Here is a 20,708-nt window from a genome sequence, read left to right on the forward strand (position 1 = left end):
AGACTCTTGAGAGTCCCATGGACTGCAAGAAGATCAAACCAATCCATTCTTAAGGAAATGAGCCCTGGGTGCTCACTGGAAGGACAGATCGTGAAGCTGAGGCTCCTGTACTTTGGCCACCTCATGAGAAGAGAAGACTCCCTGGAAAAGACCCTGATGTTGGGAAAGATGGAGGGCACAAGGAGAAGGGGACGACAGAGGATGAGATGGTTGGACGATGTTCTCGAAACTAATAAAATGAATTTGAACAAAATGTGGGAGGCAGTGGAAGACAGGAGTGCCTGGCGTGCTCTGGTCCATGGGGTCATGAAGAGTCGGGCACAACTAAACGACTAAACAACAACAACAACAACAGGAGCTATGTAAGAAGAAAAACAACACTAAGAACATCGAGAGGACTTCAACATGATCCTATGGAAATTGTTTCATCACCACAAGTGTTTCAGCTTGCCCCCTCTCACCACACAATGGACCAGTGCTCGGATTCAGTGTGCAACAGCTTCCTACGTATGGTCCCATACATATTGTGAAATCTGCTGTTTGGTCAGTCTTTGCCAAGGCCTCTCAATATATTGAATTAATTGAAACTGGAAAGTTATACATGGGAAACCTGTGCTCTGCTGTTAAGCCAAGTCCGAGTGTTCAGTGGTCATGCCACACCAGCAAAATTCTTATCCAGGAAGCTCTATGAAAGCTGCCTGCCTTTCCAGGCTCTCTACCCCTCCCCCAAAGTGTTGTGTACTGATTCAAATCCCTCCTCAGCCATGAACCTTGGGCCTAGCCTACTTTGCAGGTTCAGTGAGAGAATAAAATGAGAATAGTGAGAACCATGGGTTGCATTCAACTAACGTTCACTCCCATTGAAATTAATAGACCTAAGTTAAAGGTAAAGGGACCTCTGACCATTAGGTCCAGTCGTGACCGACTCTGGGATTGTGGTGCTCATCTCGCTTTATTGGCTGAGGGAGCTGGCGTACAGCTTCCGGGTCATGTGACCAGCATGACTAAGCCACTTCTGGTGAACCAGAGCAGCACACGGAAATGCCGTTTACCTTCCCGCTGGAGCGGTACCTATTCATCTACTTGCACTTTGATGTGCTTTCAAACTGCTAGGTTGGCAAGAGCAGGGACCGAGCAACGGGAGCTCAGCCCGTCGTGGGGATTCGAACCGCCGACCTTCTGTTCAGCAAGTCCTAGGCTCTGTGGTTTAACCCACAGTGCCACCCGTGTCCCTAAGTTGACCTAAGTTAGTCATGGCTATTAATGTTGACCTAAGTTAGTCATGGCTATTAATTCCAAGCGGTCTGCTCTGTGTACAAGTTGGTTGAAAATAACTCCGTGCAGGCCACCTAGAGTTCCTTGGATGAAAGGTGAAATATACCGTATTTTTCAGTCTATAAGTTGCCCCCATGTATAAGACGCCCCCTATTTTGGGGGACTCCGATTTAAGAAAATGGGAGGAGATGTATCCGTGTATATGACACCCCTTATTTTTGACATTATTCTTTTGGGGTAGGAAAACCTAGACTTATACATGGGAAAATATGGTAAGTAAAGAGTGGGGACACACACTATCAATTGCAAAATCCCTCCCTAGTCTATAATTCTTTTTCCGGCATTGCAGGAGGTTGGACTAGATGACCTTTGGGTCCCTTCCAACTCTACAATTCTGTGATCCTGCCTGTGACGTAACAGCCCATTGCTCTGCCTTGGACTAAGGGAGCGTCCTAGGGTCCCATCTCATGAGGTGGGGTTGCTATAGCAGGGACAGGGCTGGGAGTGGAATGTGGCCCTCTATGCCTATCTATTTGGCCCTTTTCAAAGACCACACCCCTTCTCCATAGGCCACACCTCCTTACTCCCACCCCTCTAGAGTGTTTCTGCCTGGCTATAATGCATCCTTGAACTCTTGCTTGTCTGGATGGAAAACAGAGAAGGATGGGTGACTAGTGCAGGCATCCCCAACCTTCGGCCCTCCAGACGTTTTGGACTACAATCCCCATCATCCCTATGAGGCACAATATTATGATGGAGGACTGGGAGAAATTGTGGGAAAAAGGAATTAAATCTACAGCATGTAGTGTATTAAGAGAAAACTTGATGAAAAAAATGTACAGATGGCACTAGTAAAGTTATCAAAAATGTATCACACTCACGATAAATGCTGGAAATGTAAGGGAAAAGAAGGAACCTTTTACCACATGTGGTGGACGTGCCCCAAGGTGAAAGACTTCTGGGAAAGGATTTATAATGAACTGAAAAAAGTGTTAAAAACCGCTTTTATTAAGAAACCAGAAGCCTTTTTACTTGGTATAGTTTACTTGGTATATATTGGGGGTGAAATCCTGAAAAAGGGTGTTACTTTTTTCTGTAAGCCACAACAGCTTCAAGAATATTACTAGCGAAGAATTGAAAGAAACAAGATTTACCAACTATCGAAGAATGGCAGATGAAGTTGATGGACCATATGGAAATTGCCAAACTGACTGGGAGACTCCGAGACCAGAGAGAAGAGACGGTGGAAAAAGCTTAGAAGAAGTTTAAAGAATATTTGAAAAAAATATGTTAATATTTAAATCTTAGAATAGCTTTGGAAGTGGATATAGGCTGTAGGGTTAGAAGTAGAAGATAGTGTAATTTAAAATAGTATTATTTGTAAGTGATAAAATGTGAAGATTTTTATGGTAAAAGTAAGCGAGATAAAAAAAATGGTTAGAAATTATGGTATATGTAAACTGCTAAAGATGTGGTAAAATGAAAGTCAGATAGGGGGGACTTGGGGAAGCCCACCTAACAATGTTTAGAAAAAATAAGGATAAGACAAGAATTTGTTTCTATTGTTTGTTTTTCTGTTTGTGTTGTTTATTTGTGTTATAAAATGAATAATTTTTTTTCCTGCCTGCCACCCCAGGAAATTTGCCCAGAAGAGAATAAGGACCGCAGGCTGACATATTCCACCACCCCACACCAGATTATATCAGGACACCCATCAAGCCTTAAGAAAGGGAGAGGCCACCATTCTGGAGACATCACCAATGGTGCTTCTGTAACTTGCATTGTGATTCGGAGTGTTGTGATTGGGGAGTGTTCATGCACAAGGTCTAGGTACATTTCAAGCCAGTTGCCAGGCAGTTAATGCGCCTTGGATGGGAGGCGTGCAGGAAATGTCCGCGTGGAAGGGATGCATAGCAACCTTCTTGATGGAAAGCTGCATAAAGAGAAAGAATACACAAGTACTAAATCCTGAAATAGTTTTACTGTTCGGCTGTATTCTACTACCACTGACATTGCAACACGCCGTTTTCAGCCAGGCACTGAGATATAATTTAAGCCTGAGAATCAAAGCTGTCAGCATTTCATGGCCCAAGAGATGGCAGGGAGAAGGCGCTGTCTAAAATAGCTTCCATCCTCTCCTTCTCTGACTTGTATTTATGTGTGTGTGTGTGTACGCACACAAAAGGAACATTAGGAAGTTGTACTTACTTTTGCGATTGTAGTTTGTTTCGGGAAAAGAATAAGAGCTGAGATCGGAAGCTAGGCATAGCTCAAAATGGGGCAGGATGTCATTCACACTGCTTTGAGCCTCCCACCTTTGGCTGCCTGCAAATTATATATCCTTCAACATCACTCAGAGCCAAATAGAAAGACTAAGTTATTTTTATGTTGCCTGTTTCCACTGTGAGTCCAGCTCACAACCCTGGGTTGCCCTTGAATGATGGCATTCTTAGCTGACTTGGGATACAGCTGATACAACATCTTCATGACTGGTGGGCTCCAACAGTGTTGCCATGGATACTGGGGTATGTGGGTGGTCCATGTTGCTCCATCCTTTGCTTTTCAGAGTTTTCTGGTCTACTCCTCCTCCTGATCTGGGCTGCGGTGAGTGACGGAGAGGGTAGGCACTTTGCCAGTGTTGTAATGACAATTCCGCTGCCGCAAGCATGAGCTTCTTGATCTCAGGTGTTGAGGGTTCGAGCCCCACCTTGGGCAAATGATTCATGCATTCCAGGGGCTTGGACTAAGTGAGACTCGTGGTCCCTTCCAACTCTACAGTTCTATGATTCTATCATGGGGGGTGGGTGAGATTTTAGTTGGTGCTACTATTAAGCAATTGGGAGTCAGAAATACTTATCAAGCTCCTGGAAATCATCCAGAGATCTGCGAGTAGGAACCAATCTAATCTCTGCCTAACTCTAATGAAGGTTGTTTCCACTGAAATGAGGCTGCATTTTAATATTTTAATGTTGTATTTTAATCTTGTTTTTAAAGCTGTATTTCAATCCATTGTTTTTATATTTGGTGTTAGCCACCCTGAACCCGGTCTTGGCTTGGGAGGGTGGGGTATAAATAAAATTTATTCTTATTCTTATTCTTATTCTTATTTGTTAGGTCTCCAGTTTTGGCATTAATTCAATATGTTTTTGGCATTTTTTTTAAAGAGTTGACCTCTTTCCTTCCTACTCGGACCTCCTTGGATTCAGATGCATTACTGGAAATTTCTGCAATTAAATTATTATGGTTATTATTAGGTTTATTACCCTCCCTTCACTGCAAGGTACCAAGGTGGGTTACAGCAATGTAAAATACAGCAGCTAAAAAGGTAAAAGTAAAGGACCCCTGACAGTTAAGTCCAGTCGCAGACGACTCTGGGGTTGCGGCGCTCATCTCGCTTTACAGGCCGAGGCAGCCGGCATTTGTCCGCAGACAGTTTTTCCAGGTCATGTGGACAGCATGACTAAGCTGCTTCTGCTGCAATGGAACACCAAAACCAGAGCAGAGCACGGAAACACCGTTTACCTTCCCACCTGAGTGGTACCTATTTATCTACTTGCACTTTGACGTGCTTTCGAACTGCTAGGTTGGCAGGAGCTGGGACCAAGCAACGGGAGCTCACCCCGTCGTTGGGACTCGAACCGCCGACCTTCTGATCGGCAAGCCCAAGAGGCTTAGTGGTACAGCGCCAACTGCTGTAAAATACAGCGATTAAAACAGTTTAAAATGAATTGCAATCACAGCTGAAATATAGTCCACATCTACTGAAATGATCTACTGACCAAACTGCGGGAGGCAGTGGAAGACAGGAGTGCCTGGCGTGCTCTGGTCCATGGGGTCACGAAGAGTCGGACACGACTAAACGACTAAACAACAACAAATCATGCATTGCCATTCAGATGGTGTGTGTGCACCGCATCTTGTGATCGATCATGTGGGGAGAGGCCTACCTGGTCCTCCCAATATTTTATTCAAGTTTGCACCCCTGCCCCCTGCAATCTCTGAGGCTGGTGGAACTTCCAAGAGGGCTCCTTCTCCTGGCCGTAACACCCAAGAGGTCCAGTAGAAAAGGAAGTAGTCTTTCACATATTTTTGGCCTAAGCCATTTAGGGATTTACACATTAGCACAATCACTTTGAATTGGGCCCAGAAATAAACCGGGAACTAGTTGATGTGGACTGCAGTCATCTGTCACGCTAGCACAGAAAACCGACTGGGCTTTTTGCTATTAGAAAAAGTGTTGTGGGGATGCATTTAAAAGCATGGAACAAATGAATGACGAATGGGAAGATATAGAAACATCCCGCCAGCAATTCAGAATGAATGTTGGGGGAAAAAGTCAGAGGTAATCCATGTAAGCTTTGTGAAAGCAAATCATGCTGGATGGTCAAGAAAGAGGTCATCTGGAGGATCTGATGATCTGAACTCTCAAAAGTAGAAGGATGGTTGCAAATTGTCTTGCCTTGGAATATATTAACAATATATTTAGCCTGGAGAAGAGGAGGTTAAGGGGTGATATGATAGCCATGTTCAAATATATAAAAGGATGTCACATAGAGGAGGGAGAAAGGTTGTTTTCTGCTGCTCCAGAGAAGCGGACACGGAGCAATGGATCCAAACTACAAGAAAGAAGATTCCACCTAAACATTAGGAAGAACTTCCTGACAGTAAGAGCTGTTTGACAGTGGAATTTGCTGCCAAGGAGTGTGGTGGAGTCTCCTGCTTTGGAGGTCTTTAAGCAGAGGCTTGACAACCATATGTCAGGAGTGCTCTGATGGTGTTTCCTGCTTGGCAGGGGGTTGGACTCAATGGCCCTTGTGGGCTCTTACAACTCTATGATTCTATGATTCTAACATATGCAATCGGTGCTGATTCTTGGTTTGGTGAAGGTGAGATTTTGTGTGTTTGTATGGAAAGAATGTGCCATATACAGACGAAATGGAGTCACTCTCCTTTTGACGAAGAAGCATTTAGTTGGTTGGCAGTGCTTAGATTGCAATGTTTTTGATCCTGCCCTCTAGCAGAGGTCCCAGGCTTTCTCCTAAAGCAAGTAGGAGTCTGTGTACACTATATATAGTCAATCCTTCTGGGAGTGTTTTCAGAGGCTGCAACATGCATTTAGCACATTCCCCGGAGAGCTCAACAACTGTTATTTACAGTTGTGTGCGCCTCTACGTAGCAAACTCCTCGCTTATCGCCAGCTCTCCGATGTCATCCTGACAGTATCAAAGTCCCGATGCAAAAACACCTTTCCTATTTGTGCTATCAAACTTTGGCAGGGAACTGAAAATTAGGGAAGCCAAATGATGTCCCCACAAAAATAAAACGGACCACACACCATGCCGTGCCAGATGCTTCCTGGCAGTGTGACCTTGGCTGTTTCCTTGTTGTTACTGTCTAGCTGATGGATAGGGTGCCTCCGAGAGTGACTTCAGCACGTGGTCATTGGGGAAGGTCAGGAACGGCCAAGTTCAGTTTTGTGTCTAAAAACATCTAGAATCCAGACACGACACATGAGCCACCCTTGAAGGGGCACCTTGCTACATCATCAGGATGTTGCAAAACTACTTCATGGTTCCCAGTAGCACTCAGCTGAGAATCATTCCTGCATTATTATTTTTTTATAATGCGCCATCAAAACTGTATTTAAAAATCATCCAAAAGGAAAGGAAATTTCAGTGATTGCTGTAAGTGTCCTTTATTTCACTCAACAAACCAACCCCCTGGCAGCCTACTTAAAATGGCTCTTTGTCTGAATGAGTTCTGTGTTTTTTACAGTGGTACCTCTGGTTGCGAACAGGATCTGTTCTGGAGGCCTGTTTGCAACATGAAAAGAGCGCAACCCGCAGCGGCGCATCTGCGCATGCATGGGTTGCGATTCAGTGCTTCTGTGCATGTGCGTGATGTCATTTTGCACTTCTGTGCATGCGCGAGTGGCGAAACCTGGAAGTAACCCTTTCCGGTACTTCTGGGTCGCCATGGGACATAACCTGAAAGAACGTAACATGAAGCAAACGTAACATGAGATATGACTGTATTTTATTTTATTTAGTTTAAGAAGTTGTATACTGCTTAATCACAGCTGTCTCTAATCACTGTACACGGGACCCCAAATAATACTCACAGGTTCCACTACTCACCTACTCTCTACTGTATGTGAAAATTCACTTATCCGAGACTTCCAGGTTAGCGCCTCTGGCAATGGCGGATTTCCTCTGATCAGGAGGAATCTGCTCCGTGAGAATTAGGGTCTGGACCGCCGCGGCGAGGCGGAGACCCAACTAAAAACCACAGGCGGGAGAAGCCTGTGGACGTGGGATTTGGCTGGCACCTTTTGCGCCTCCCCTACTCGTGGGGAAACCCGGTTTAGGGGATCTGGAGTGAAGTGGGGTGAATGGTGCGGTGCTTCGAATCGACTGCTCTTTTCACGGAGTGAAGCCACATTGCTGTTGCCGGAGAGCGCTGACTTTTTTCTGTGGACAATTGGATTTTAAACAACTGCCTGTGAGTAGAACGGAAAACTGGGCTATGAAATTTCTTAATTTGGCACCGAAGCGGGAAGGTCTAAACAGGAAGTCCGCCTTCCGCTTTTGTAAATAGATTGAAGCAAAGACATGGGAAGCTAGAGTCTGGAAAGTCGTTTGTAAAGGATTAAATGTTCATCATTTAAAATTACTGAACCCCCCTTGGAAGCAGGAGAAGAGGGGGGAATCTTTTTTAGACTGTTTAAACCTGCAGAAGAGAGAGTAAAGAAAGATAAATTTCCACTGTCTTGAACCTGGGAGCGGGGTGTCAGGACAGACGCTTTGGGGAAGTTCATTGACTGTGGACAAACGTTTTTGACAGATAGTTAAAAAGAAAAGAAAAGAGAAACACATTGATTCCATTGTTCCCTTTTGCATTTAAAAGGAACAAAATATCCGAAAAAAGGAAAGGAACTTTGTTGCTAGATCTGCTTTTAAAAAGACGGATACACATAGAAATTGTTTTCCCCTAGAGGGAGCTTCTGAAACTGTTATTAGAGTCGAACTGGGGAGCTTTGCAGCTGTAGAGATTAAAGATCGTGGAACCAGACTTTGACCTTGAACAAGAATGTGTTTAGAAGAAGCTTTAGTGCTTGCTCTCTGCAAGACAAGGGCTTTATTGGAACAGTTACACGAGAAGATGGATTTGATGACTGTTGCAGTCGGAAATTTTGGACAAACAGTGAATACCTATATAGAACCCACTCAGGAATTAATCCAGGAATGTGCTTTGACAGATCAAGTGGTGAAGAAGATAAAGGAGGAGGTTGTTGCTGAACCTCAAGTAGCAGAAATGGAGAGAGCTGCGGCCCAGCAGAAACATGAGTTGTTGGATTTGACGAATGAACCTGGAAAAAGTCAGATTTGGAGAGATGGAGTTCTGTTTGGCTTGGAGATGGGGGGCTGGATGGATCCCCCTATGCAGGGATGTTTTGACCTTTTGAGTCTGGCTTTGGGCCGGGGGGAGTTGGGAGTTGTGGGGGCCCTTAACTTTGGAGGGACTTTGAAACATGCCTTTAAATATCACATGGATTTCAGTGCTGACTATGGAGAATGGGCTGACTTGTCGAGAAGGGACAAAGATATTGTCAAGTTGGAGTCTCCCCGAGAGAAAGGAAGGAAATTAAGAATAAGATTAGCAGAAGACAAAGTAAAGTACAGGTATAAATATGAAGACCTGCGGAAGGGACGTGGAAAAGACTTAAGAGCCTTGGATAGAAGATCACCAGGTTGATGGACTAGATGGATAGGATAGAAAGGACTGACAAAACCCGAGACCAGGAGGAAGAGACGATGGATGAAGATTGGAAGAAAGTTTTAAAAATTTATTTAGAAAATCATCGTAAAATTAATGAGTATTAGAAAAATGTTGGAATGAAATTATTTGGCTTTAGCAGAAATGTTAAAAAGAATTATGTAAGAATATGTTATGGTTAAAAGAATTAGGTACAAATAAGGCTTAAGTTTTAAGCTCTAGGGTTTTTTATGGTAAGATAAGGTTAAAAATAGATTAAGGTAACTTAATGACAGAATATTGTGAAAGATGGAAAGGATTTGCTGAGATAATTAATAACTAAAATACAAAAAAGGGAGGTGTGAGGAGATCGATGAAATAAGTTAATGAAAGTTAAGGATTTGGGAATATTGGATTTGTTTTTAATTTTTTTGTTTATTTTTGCTTTTTGATTTTGATGTATTGTGTGTTTTGTTTTTTCTCTTTGATTTTGGTTTTTATTGATTTGTATTGTTTAATTGTTATTTTTGTCTATTTTTTTCTTTCTTTTTCCTTTTCTCTTGTTTCTTCCTTCTTTTTTCTCTGTAATTTTAAATTTTCAATAAATATCATTTTTTTAAAAAAATCACTTATCCAAATGTAAAGCATTATGCTCAAAGTTTGCTATAGACCCTACAGATTTAGATATCTGAACAGCTGGAGTTTGCTCTCTTCCTTACTTGTTTGTGCTTTGCTGGTTGGCAGCAGTCATATTTGGGCAGAAACCATGTGGGGAGAGGGAGTGAATTAGGATGAATCAAAGCGCAGGAGAGATTGTAAGCTCATTTTTTCCTTTGTCTTTCTTTTGCTGGTTGGCTGCCATTTCAGGAAGAAAGCATGGAGGGAGGGTCAGATTGGTCAAACCCCAGCTTAGAAATGCCACCACAGGAATCAATGAAAATTGTGGACTCGTTATGTGAATGCTTGTTTAATAAACGATTTTCTGGGAATACATTGTGTTTGGTAAGCGGGACTTGCATGTAAGACTAACAAATAAGCCAAACTGCAAAACAAGGAATCAGTTCAAAAGGCTGCTGAAATGATGATGATTTCGATGATCTCCAGTAAATATCTGTTCAACAGGGAGAGAGCCTGTCTGACTTCAGCTGGAAGGGAGATCCACAAAGTTACACTTGGAGCTGTCTGTGGTCCTGAAATTTGTGGGCAGCTAGTTTCAGATCAGACACAGTGAAAAACTTACATGATGGCAGCAGATTGTCAGGACCTGTGAATCTCCAGAGTTGGAACTGGAGGATACCTCCCCATCAAAGGAGTATTCCACGAGAAGCATGAGCACAGACCAGGATCAGATAGAGAACAGGGAGAACGAATGAAACAATGCAGCGCTCACTTGGTAGCAAGATGCCTCTTAAATTGGGCAGAAAACACCAGCATGTCAGGATCATGAGCCCACTAGCACACAAGGAACGTGTGCTAGTCAGATTATATAAACCAAGGGTGCAAAACCTGTAGCCCTTCAGGTTTTGATGGGCTTCAGCTCCCACTAGACAGCATGGCCAATGGTGAGGGATGATGTGAGTTGTGGTTCTGCAACATCTGACCTTCTGGACTGATTCTCTGACTTACTGTTGGGCTGCAGACACACTATAATTCTAAAGCACATTCCCTTCCTCAGAGAATCCCGAGAACTGTAGTTTACTTCTCACAGAGGTACAGTTCCCAGCACCCTTGACAAACTATGGTTCTCAGGATTATTTGCGGGGCAGGGGCATTGAACATATGGTGTGCAGCTTTTAGATAGCTTCTCTGCTTTATGCTGGGATGTGCAGCATGAATTCTGCAACATGGAGGAGAGGAGAGATGTGGGGCATCTTTTCCCCCCAAAAGCCGCGCGTTGGCCATAACACATAGTTCCAGCTTCAAATGAATGGCTCCTTAGGCCCCATGCAGAATAACAATACATTTTGAAGTTTTCATTTAAAGCCTATAAAAAACGAGGATAAATGCCTATTCCACATCACACATCGGCTGGAATGTTATTTTTAAAGTGAGCCAGCTTGTGGGTCATCTTCAACTCCTTAGGGGGTTACACTGTAGCATATTGTGGGAGGCATAATTAGTAGTCATGGAGCACATGGCGCAAATACCATGGCGACCAAGAGACAGGTTTGGTGCGGGGCAGGGAGGAACTGGTGAGGGGGAACAAGTACAATGTGTCTTTGAGTTCCTCCGTATTCAGGAATTGTTGCTGCGTGGAGGAATAGGGGCCTTGTAATCTTCAGCACCCTTAACGAACTGTAGTTCCCAGGATTCTTTGGGAGAAGCCATGCCTGCTTAAAGTTGTATGAAACTGTTTCAAATATATAGTGAATGTGTGGTTGCAGCCCCTTCACCCTTGCTGAAGGAAGGCTGTATCGTCACTATATCTATATATCTATATCTATTATCTAATAATAATAATAATAATTTATTATTTATACCCTGGGGGCCCCCCAGCCACTCTGGGCAGCCTCCAACAAAATATTAAAATACTGTAATACATCTATATCTATGATACCATTTTAAACAGTCATAGCTCCCCCTGCAAAGAATTATGGGGGCTGTAATTTGTTAACTGTGCTGAGAGCTGTCAGGAGACCCTCCTGTCCCCCCACAGAGCTATAATTCCCAGAGTTCCCAGTGAAGAGGGATTGATTGTTACTCTGAGAACTGTCCCTCCGGGAGGGGAACAGGAGACTCCTAACTACAGTTCCCAGAATTCTCTGGGCAAAGCCATGGCTGCTTAAAGTCCTGTGATACTACTTAACATGTATAGTGCATATGGGGCAGCTGTCCCTCCACCCATGCTGAAGTAGGATTCAGCTGCCAGTCTAGCTTCTGTGTCTGGAAGGGGAGAGGTCTTCCTTTTGCCTCCCCAGACAGCAAAAAGTCTTGGCCTTGTAATTATCCAGTCCACACTCCCACTCCAAGTCATGATTGCTGGAGAGCAGACAGACCTTTTCTTAAAGCCAGCCCTGCCCCCTGTTCCTTGGCCCAGCACTGCGTTCTCCCTCCTTCTTTTAAGCCAGCCTTTCTCAACCTGTGGGTCCCCAGATGTTGTTGAACTACAACTCCCATCACCCCTAGCTAGCAAGGCCAGAGCTCAGGAATGATGGGAGTTGTAGTCCAACAACATCTGGGGACCCACAGGTTGAGAACCACTGTTGTATGTTAAAAACCAATAAAAACATTTTTAAAAAAAGAGTTGGCTCCTAAGGTTGTGGGAATTAAATGAGAAGGGGGAGAGCCATGTACACCACCCTGAGGTTTGAGGACCCTATCAAGGCAATAAATAAATAAAATTAATAGTAGACATTTTATAAGCTTGGCATTAATGAATTGCATAGCCTTATTCTTGGAGTGTTGTGGGTATCAAGGAGTTAACACTATGTGCTAAGTGGAAATGCTGACTCAGTGTCATGTGATGAGTCAGCATCATGAAACTTGAGGTGCTGGCTAATTGATTTTTAGCCAGCAAGTATAAAGAGGTATTGTTGACTTCCCCGCACTGGCTTCTCACCTGTATGTCATCCCACTTCTGTGTGCTGATTCCTGAAGACTGCTCTGTGATGATGTAAGACAGCATCTGGAATAAAGCCCTACTTAAAACACAACTTCACTTCTGGGTGCTTCGTGTGGGGCTTCCGTACATCGCAACACTAGTCCTCCATGTATGGTCTACACTGAATAATAATAATAATAATAATAATAAATTTTATTTATACTCCGCCCTCCCCGGCCAGAGCTGGGCTCAGGGCAGCTAACAACAGTAAAATTACAGTAAAAACATAATAGGAAAAAAACCCTCCCTAATTTAAAATACAGCTTAAAATGGAATTTAAAATACAACCTCATCAAAACCATAAGGGGAGGGAAACATAAGGGTCAGACTGAGTCCAAACCAAAGTCCAGGCGGAACAGATGTCAAGTCCCACAGGGCCCTAGTCTCTTGTGACAGAGCGTTCCACTGGATCGGGGCCATGGCCGCAAAAGCCCTGGCTCTGGTTGAGGCCAGCCTAACCTCCCTGTGGCCTGTAATCTCCAAGACGTTTTTATTTGAAGACCGTAAGGTCCTCCATGGGGCATACCAGGAGAGGTGGTCCCATAGGTCCTAGGCCGCATAGGGCTTTAAAGGTCAAAACCAGCAACTTAAACCTGGCCCTGTACTCCACCAGGAGCCAGTGCAGCTGGTATAGCACTGGATGAATGTATTCCTGTGGCAAGGACCCCGTAAGGATATCCCGCTTTATCACTACCCTAAGGAATCTCAAAGCGGCTAACAATTTCCTTTTCCCTTCCTCCCCCACAACAAACACTCTGTGAGGTGAGTGAGGCTGAGAGACTTCAGAGAAGTGTGACTAGCCCAAGGTCACCCAGCAGCTGCATGTGGAGGAGCGGGGAATCAAACCCGGTTCACCAGATTATGAGTCCACCGCTCTTATCCACTACACCACACTGGCTCTCTGCACCTGCTGGAGTTTCTGGGTCAGCTTCAAGGGCAGCCCTGCGTAGAGTAGCAGCACCTCTCCAGCGTTTCAGACAGGGGACCTTCTCATTCCTTTCGGGGGATTAATCCTTGGATCCTTCTGTTTGCAAGGCAGATCCCCTTCCACTAAGCTGTGCTCCTTTAGCTCCAACATCACGTTCTTCTCTCTGTGTGTCTCTGGAATTATTTTGGGGGCTTGATCCACACACCCCTTGGACGAGAACTCCCTGACTCTCATTTGCTCTCTTACTTCCCAGCCTGCCTCCTTCTATTTTATCTTTCTCCTCCCCAGCCTCCCTGCCCTTTCAGCTCGTTCTTAGCCTTGCAGGGGTCCTTCCCCAACTCTGGTGCATCCCCATCTCTCTTTGAAGCCAGTGGGAGCTTCATCTGCAAGAGATCCTTTTTCAAATTAACTCGCCGCAGATCAGAAAGGAAGTTATTGGTGTAGCTGAGCATCAATGCCCAAGGCTGCTGGCATGCACCGCCTCCCTCAAGCTGCAAGCTGGGAACCTTTTTTTCTACTTGATTACAGAGATTATATGATCCACCTTGCTGAGGGGTCGGCGAGAGGAAGCAGGGGGTGAATCGGCAAAATAAAATAAAGTGAACCTGGAAGCAGACGCGAAGCATCTCTACCACACAGTGTGATCCAGCATTCCTTGAAAAGAAAGGAAGACTGGTGAAGGAGGAACAGGAGGAAGGGTTTAAAACAAAACTAAATCCACCAGTGCTTTAAAAGGCAGACTCTTGATAGAGGAGGGGAAGTTCAAGAGGCCTGTGGGCACAAATGCCTCAAGTTTCTTTCTCTTTTTTAAGCATGTGCTTGTGTAATTGGAACTTACTCGAGTCTCCTTCCCACCTCGCCAGAAATAAAAAGGGTATCTTTTTCTCTACGAAAGGAAGAAAGGAACTCAATGGCTTTGAAGACTGGAAAGTGTGCTTGGTTGCCTACCTACTGGGAAGGGGGGAGGGACACAGAGCCAACATGAAGAGTGTGCAAAGCACTGCCAAGTCAAGAGCACCTCACACTCCACACTGCCAAGCCAATGAGGCTTTTGTTGTCTCATTTAACAAGGTGTTCTGCTAACCTGGAGGTTGCCTCTGTTTATCCAGCTTTGGCCAAGTGCGCCAGGGGTTGCAGGGGCGAAATGCTACTTTACATTGTAACCAGTGACTCAGGCTGCATCCACAGTAGCTTTTTTGTGTTTTCGCTGTCTATTTCCGCATTATATCGGAGCTGCCACACGATGTAAAAGCTACATCCAGAGGTGCAGCAAAAAAGGTGGAAGTGAAGTGCCCACTTCTCTGTTATTTGCTCCTGGAAAGAAAGAAAAAATGTCTTCAAGCATGGAAACCGAGAAAATCATGTGATTTTTGTGCTATAAGTTTCCCCTATGCCTCTTCTGTAGTAGCCTTTCTGGGGAGGGTCCTTCAATAGATCCTTCCCCCATAGGTTGTTTCTGTTGGAAAAATGCCTCCCGGGGATGGCTGCCAACTTCTCAGGTCTTCGGAGGTCCTCCCTGGCTTTAAATCTCCCTCAGTCCAGAGAGACCGGTGATAGGCGACCCTTCTCTCCTGAAAAGAGCATGCCAGTCTTCTGGCATATCATAGCAGAAGACTCAATCGTAGTTCTAAAACTACTTTATTTACAGTCTTATATACAGAGACTCCATCAGTATGTCTGTGCCCTCTGAACACCAGTACAGAACTGCGACACACACAGAAGTGAAAATAAACTTCCAATAGTACATAGCAGGAAGAGATAATACAGACTTCCTTTCTCGCGCTCTCTCAGACACTCACATGATGTATACAAATCATAGTACCGCTCACTGGTACAGCTGGAGCAGCTCAGATTGATAAAAATCCTAACTGTTTCTCCCTCCCCAGATGGGGCAAGATTTTCCTTGCGGACAACTGCATAGTTGATGTTCCCAGAGGCCTTGGCTGAGGGTTTGCTGGCCACTACCCCTGCTCTTGAGGAGACCAGCCTGGTGTGTGGTGCAACACTGCACCCCAGCAGGAGGGCACACCTGTCTTATAACCAAGTGAGATGATTGTCCAGTATTGTCCAGACTGAGTGGCATTGTCATTCCAGGATTGAGATCTCTCTTAAAATGTTGGGTATTGAACTTGCATGCATATATAGCAGATGGTTTAAAAATGAGCCACAGAATTTAGATCCACTTGCCTTCATTCCAGTAGCCTTGCAGGATGGAGCTGGGTGCAGATGGGAGCATTCAGGAGCCTGCATTCCCTCCCATCCATTCATTACCAAACTCTATTTTTTATGCCATGGTCAACAGCCGGCTACTTCTTTGATGCAAATCTATTCTGCAGGGAACGACTATGCAGAGATCATCCTTCAAGAGAATATTATCAGCCTCCTAATCACACCCCAGAGAGAGGGGGAAACTGTCTCTGAAATCCTCAAGCATTTTAAAACATTCATAAGTTTTGCTTATTCACCAGTTAATTAGATTGTGTGGCTTTCCGCGTGGGAAAAGTAATTTTACTATTCACTGCTTGCCTCTAGGAAATAGTGATTCCAGACCCCAGGATGGTTTCCTTAGGCCTTGCAAATACACAGGGCGAGATGGTGCCCTTCCAAAGTACTTGCAACCAGGCCTGACAGTCGTGGGAGTTGGAGAGGATCTTTTACCTGTGCTACAGGTATGGCTTCTTCCCAACTTTCGCAATTTGCAGACAGACAGACAGACAGACAGACAGACAGACAGACAGACCTGCAAATCCAAGAGCAGTTCAGCTGTGAGTCTTGGTTCTCCACTTGTGTTTCCGGTCAACTGTCCGTTCTTTTAAAGTAATTATTATAAAGCAGCAGAAGTAAATTAGTCTTTGTTGCTTTATTCATTGATCACACATAATATACACAGGAACTGGTTGTAGCAGTGCAAAGGTACTCAGGGGTAGGTTACTTGGAGGCATCAGAAGGTGCTAGCCAATCAGCACTGTGCACAGCTGCTTTGGACTGCAAAGTTTAATAGCACCTCCCCCTACACACAGAGCTCTGCCTTGTAGAGAAGAAGCCCTGCTTCAGTTTTGTATGTTAATTCAGTGTGTTTTTGTAATTGGGTCTATACCTGGCAGCTGCTTAGAGGAAGGAGGAGGAGGAGGAGGAGGAGTTTGGATTTGATATCCCGCTTTATCACTACCCGAAGGAGTCTCAAAGGGCTAACATTCTCCTTTCCCTTCCTTCCCCACAACAAACACTCTGTGAGCTGAGTGGGGCTGAGAGACTTCAGAGAAGTGTGACTAGCCCAAGGTCACCCAGCAGCTGCATGTGGAGGAGCGGGGAAGCGAACCCGGTTCACCAGATTACGAGTCCACTGCTCTTAACCACTACACCACACTGGCTCTCCTTAGTGATTAAGAACCTGATAGTCAATCTGGGTAAGACTCAGCTAGGTGGCCAAATGGGCTGACTCTGTATAAGGCAGCTTCCTATGCTCCTAAACAATATCCATGTATTAGAAGAATACTAGCCTACTTGCTGAAGGACCATTGCTTTTACAAGGTTTACAGATTCAAACCTTGGTATTGCCGCTTATGGCTGGGAATGTCCCCTGCCTGAACTCCTTGAGAACCCTGCCAGTGGGGAGAAAATACTGAGCTAGATGGACCAATAGATTGGCTCAGCATAAAGAAACTTACTGTGTTCCCATGAGAAGGCTCATGCAGTGTCAGGCTTCGGGGAATCGGATCCCCACCCCCCAGTGGCAGTAAATAAGCAGATCAAACGCAAGGAGCGTTCTTACCAGATTAGTTTTTTAATAATCACAGCGAGAGACAAAGGAATGCAGATCTCTCTAAAAATGATGTTGCTCCCAGTAAAGGTTTGCCCCCTCCGTCCCCATTAATCTACGTTACTCCTATGTTGGGTATCTGAGCTTGTTACTGTTGCGCTTTCTGTTCTATCACTTTCCAAGCCATTTTAGTCTTAGGTAAAGAAGAAGAAGAAGAGTTTGGATTTGATAACCCGCTTTATCTTTTTTTTTTTAAAAAAAAAATATTTATTAAAAGTTTAAGAATTAAAGGAAAAAAGTAAAAAAGAAAGAGAGAAAATAAACAATACAAATCAATACATTACAATACATATAAAAAAGCAAAAGACACAATACATCAAAATAAAAACAAAAGCAAAAACAGTTAAAAACACATCCAATATTTCCATATCTTTATCTTTCATTAACTTGTTTTATCGACCTCCTCACACCTCCCTTTTTGTGTTCTAGTTATTAATTATTTCAGCAAATCCTTTCCATCTTTCACTGTTTTCTGTCATTTAATGATCTTAATTTATTTTAACCTTATCTTACCATTAAGACCCTAAAACTTATTTATACTTAACTCCTTATAACATTTCTACTAAAGCCATATAATTTCATTCCAACATTTTTCTAACACTCATTAATTTTGCAACATTTCTCTAAATAAATTTTTTTCTTAAACTTTTTTTCCAATCTTCTTCCACCGTCTCTTCACCCTGGTCTCGGATTCTGTCAGTCCTTTTTATCAATACCATATGGTCCATCAACCTGGTGACCTTCTGTCCGAGGCTCTTAACTCTCTTCCATGTCCCTTCTGCAGATCTTCTTCATATTTATACATGCACTTTACTTTATCTTCTGCTGATCTTGTTCTTAATTTCCTTCCTTTGGCACTGAGGAGTAGATCTCGGGGAAACTCCAACCTAACAATGTCTTTATTCCTTCTCAACAGGTCAGCCCATTCTCCATAGTCCGAACTAAAGTCCAAAAGATATTTCAGAGCACCAATCTCCCCCTGACCCAAATCCAGATCCCGCTTTATCATTACCCTAAGGAGTCTCAAAGCGGCTAACAATCTCCTTTTCCCTTCCTCCCCCACAACAAACACTCTGTGAGGTGAGTGAGGCTGAGAGACTTCAGAGAAGTGTGACTAGTCCAAGGTCACCCAGCAGCTGCATGTGGAGGAGCAGGGAAGCAAACCCAGTTCACCAGGTTACTAGTCCACTGCTCTTAAAGACTACACCACACTGGGTAAGTAAATAAGGGGGTAGGTAAGTAAGTAAGTAAGTAAGTAAGTAAGTGGGGGTCAGGAATGCTGTCCAAGGAGACTGAATCTGCCAGCTGTCTCTCTCCTGGTGTTTCCTCTTCTAGCTGTTCCTCACCCAGTATTCCCAGCTTTCCCCTTCTGGACTATGCCCCTCCACAAACCATTGTTCTAAATCAATACTGTCCTCCTGCCCTTGGAAAGGTCCAGAAAAGTGGGGGGGGCAGCTCCCAGCATTCCCCCAAAGTCCAGTCTTTGACATGAAGAAAGAGATGGTCCCTGCAGTATTGTAGGTCTTTAGGGCCCATCACCTCCTGGCAAATAGAAGGGGAAGAAATGGAGGCAGTGAGAGATTTTACTTTCTTGGGCTCCATGATCACTGCAGATGGTGACAACAGTCACGAAATTAAAAGACACCTGCTTCTTGGGAGAAAAGCAATGACAAACCTGGACAGCATCTTAAAAAGCAGAGACATCACCTTGCCAACAAAGGTCTGTATAGTTAAAGCTCTGGTTTTCCCAGTAGTGATGTACGGAAGTGAGAGCTGGACCATAAAGAAGGCTGATCACCAAAGAATTGATGCTTTTGAATTATGGTGCTGGAGGAGACTCTTGAGAGTCCCATGGACTGCAAGAAGATCAAACCTATCCGTTCTTAGGGAGGTCAGCCCTGAGTGCTCACTGGAAGGACAGATCCTGAAGTTGAGCCTCCAATACTTTGGCCACCTCATGAGAAGAGAAGACACCCTGGAAAAGACCCTGATGTTGGGAAAGATTGAGGGCACAAGGAGAAGGGGACGACAGAGGACGAGATGGTTGGACAGTGTTCTCGAAGCTACTGATTTGAGTTTGACCAAACTGCGGGAGGCAGAGGAAGACAGGAGTGCCTGGCGTGCTCTAGTCCATGGGGTCATGAAGAGTTGGACACGACTGAATGACTAAAAAACAACAACAAGCAATTGTGCCCAGAAACAGGCTAGGTGTTGTGGAGATTTTGGCCAAAGGATCATACTGGAATGAAATTTCCAACCTAATAGGCATCTAGTCTCCACACAGATTCAGTTTCACCTCTTCTTTGGACAGCACTACATGTGAGAGGGCTATTGTCAAGGTAGAAATGCCCCTGCTTACATCAGCAGGCCACTGGCTGCCATTTTTGATCTCCCACAATGCCCCAGGGCACCTGATGTGATGTCACTCTTGGGCATTGTGGGAAATGAGAGCTTATAGCTTACCCAGTGTGGTGAAGCCAAGCCAAGTGTAAGTGCCCTTGGGACCTGGTGGGCCACTCGAACACTACAAATGACTGAGTATCCCACATGCTGGCACTCACTACTGCAGGGGGTCAGGCTAGATGACCATTTGGGTCTCTCGCAACTCTACAATTCTACGATTCTCTTATTCTGATTTTATAAAGTTCTGGTGCAATTGGACCAGTACAAGGGGGTGGGGAGAGCCTTTTGTGCTTGTTAAATTAGAATCTGAGCACTGCCTGTACGTTTCCCACCAAAAAACCCTTAAGTAGCAAGAAAATACAGGAAAACGGAGTTTCTTTTGAAAGTCTGCTATTTATTTATTTATTTTAAAGCAGAAGGCTTGGCCTTTTGATCCTCCATTGCAGAATTTTCTCTCTCCAAAAGCCCCTTTACAACTTCCTTAAGAACCCCCAAGCCGCAGCTTAGGAAAGGAATGGGAGAGAACGCAACCCGGAGTCCCAGCCCTTCGCTACGACTCTCAGGAGCCTTTCAAAACCCTTCACACAAACATGCTAAAAGGATCAAATTGACGTTTCGCACAAGCCAGAACCTCTCCGAGCCGCAGAAAGCTTTTAATCCAGGACTGCATGTAAGGCGATAGCTTCTAATTACCAGTCTAGACGAAATCAGAAATGCTGAGTTTATTAAAGGGCAGCTATCAATACAAGCAAAGGCCCTGATAAGGGACCAAGGGCTAATTGAAAGATCCGGTTGGAATCAGTTGTTGTCTGTTCTCTCCTGGTTTTTGGCTGCCTCTGAAGCTTCCCCTCCCCCGCTTCTCGGGATGCAAGCCGCTTCCTCGCTTTACAGATGTATAAAAGCTGTTTCTGCTTGACCAGACTTGC

General features: G+C 44.4%; 1 long non-coding RNA gene across 1 annotated transcript in view; it reads right to left on the minus strand.

The window, feature by feature from the left end:
* The window catches only part of LOC308593222, a 165,087-nt gene that overhangs the window by 143,596 nt on the left and 783 nt on the right, over positions 1-20,708 (minus strand). The window lies entirely within an intron of this gene.

Source organism: Podarcis bocagei (assembly GCF_964188305.1).
Source record: "Podarcis bocagei genome assembly, chromosome: 8".
In the NCBI taxonomy this organism is placed as follows: Eukaryota; Metazoa; Chordata; class Lepidosauria; order Squamata; family Lacertidae; genus Podarcis; species Podarcis bocagei.